This window comes from Pocillopora damicornis, chromosome 3, assembly GCF_964200805.1.
Source record: "Pocillopora damicornis chromosome 3, jaPocDami1.2, whole genome shotgun sequence".
In the NCBI taxonomy this organism is placed as follows: domain Eukaryota; kingdom Metazoa; phylum Cnidaria; class Anthozoa; order Scleractinia; family Pocilloporidae; genus Pocillopora; species Pocillopora damicornis.
In genome coordinates, this window is record NC_142672.1 from 6659592 (window position 1) to 6661786 (window position 2195).

Here is a 2195-nt window from a genome sequence, read left to right on the forward strand (position 1 = left end):
TTTCTGAGAAAGAGATCCGTCTTGTTTTTTTATTTCTCCTGCTACACATGTTATGTACATACATTTAGCAATTCGAGGCCGAAATTAACTTCAATGAGAAAAAGGATAGCATTTTGAAGTGTTCTTATTCTAAAAAAAGCGCTTCTCACGGTTATTTCAGGAAAATTCTCATTAAAATCATCATCTTGTTTCGTCATTTGAAACTCACCTTTCAGTTTTCGAAAAGTGACTGTGATGAATAAGGAGGCAGAGATAAACGATATTTACTTAAAACTAGTCCATTATTTACTTTCACTTCAATCACCTGCACGTTCAAATAAATATTAAGCTAAAAGGTAAAGAATGGTGTGTTGATTGCTGGTCAAGAACTTCTTTTACAAATTGGCCCGCCTTAGAATTCCTTATCTCACCATCTTAAAGAGGGGCTCCCTATTTCATGTATTTCAATTCAACAGGGACATTATGAATCCATTCAGCTTGGCCTACGGACCATAGTTTTTTCTGCCTAATGATCAAAGTGCGTCAGTTTTATACAAAATTCAAAATGTGATTGCAACAATTATAACTCAGCAGTTGCAGCGTCTTTCTTTTGATTTCGCTCGAACTAAAGCACTCAATTACGAGCGTTAACAACTAAACTGCACAAAAAGACGATGCGTTTTTAACTAAGCAAATACATGAATGCTTCAGGATATTACTTTTGACACCTTTTCTAGCTGCCGGATAAAAAACTCAATACCTCATTTTGAGAACAATTCGTTTTACCCTCTCTGCATTTTCGTCACTTCTTTATTAAAAAAAAACTCCACTTAGCAAGTCCTATGGCTGTAGCCAGCGAAAACAGATGTTTCATGAACAACTGTGCCCGGCTTGAAGTCACAAAGCCGGGTGCAGTGTCGCGGTAACTAAGCAACAGTTTAGATGACCAGCTTTCATACAAAACCTTCTAAAAAGAGTAAACGCTGTCATTCGGTAGTCAGTAATTATCGACTAAAAGGCCTTTCTTCAAAACAACGTCCAAAATTAGAATTGTAAAACAAGGAATTCAAATGCTTATGTAGATCCCACATCATCGAGAAAGCGCACATGTACGGCCAAAATTTCGAGAGGGTCATAGGGGGAGTCTATTACTTGGCTTCTGGTTCTGGCAAGTATCTTGACACACATAAATACTCTTAGTATGGCATACATCCCCCACTATACAAATATATGTCTTTTTTAAAATTTTCTCGGTCGTTCAACACCTCGCAATCGTCGAAAATGTGAAACTGAAAGTTTTCTCGAATATCAATAAGACGATTACAGGTGTTTTGATCAAGGCGGCTACCAGCCAGCCCCCCCCCCCCCCCAAAAAAAAAAAAAAAAAAAAAAAAAAAAAGGAAAGAAAAAGAAAATAAGAAGCCTTCTCCCTCCCCACCCTTTTCTTGTCCTTTAAATTAACAAGATTTCGTCTGGATCTTGGCGGTATCTCATCGTGTGTTGAGGTCTTTACGGAATCTAACTTGCCTCTGAAAGATTGAAGATACATAAAGGCGAAAGAAGGAGGATCGAGCAGGTGTTGGTAGAGGAGAGCGGATGTACCGCTTGGTCGCCATTAAGTAGGAAGGTCACTGAAAATTTAAAGATAATTTTAAAAAAAACCTTTAAATAGCACTTAGAAATAGAGCTGGTCGCATTCTCCAAAAAAATAGGAATATTCCAGAGTGGAATATTTTGGGACAGATCTCTCTGATCTTAGTGAAAAACTGAAAAAAATTCCATTCAAGCGCACGCCTTGACGTATTGTTCAGTTGAGAAATGCTTTGTTAGCCTGTTATCATTTGATTTATTTTTGCTGATACGAAAGCACTTAATCGCAAGAAGCTTTGTGAAAGTCACGACCATGACATATGTATTTGTGCTGCTGGCGTTTTATGATAGCCCTTTATCAAGGGATCTCATTAAAAATGTACCCTGGGTCAGTAAAACTTTAAGGATTGATGCAAAATTAAATATGCTTGTAAGGACTATCAAACAGAGATATCGAGTCTTTAAAAGCTATTGTGTTTAAGTAACCCACTGAGTTGAAATTATTGTGGACTGTACGAGCTTTTACTAAGCCAATAACGAATGCTAATGGAAATAAAGTTATGCTTCATATTTCAGACCCTATGTCATTTAAGGTTAGGGTTGTTAACCAATCAATCAAGTGTACT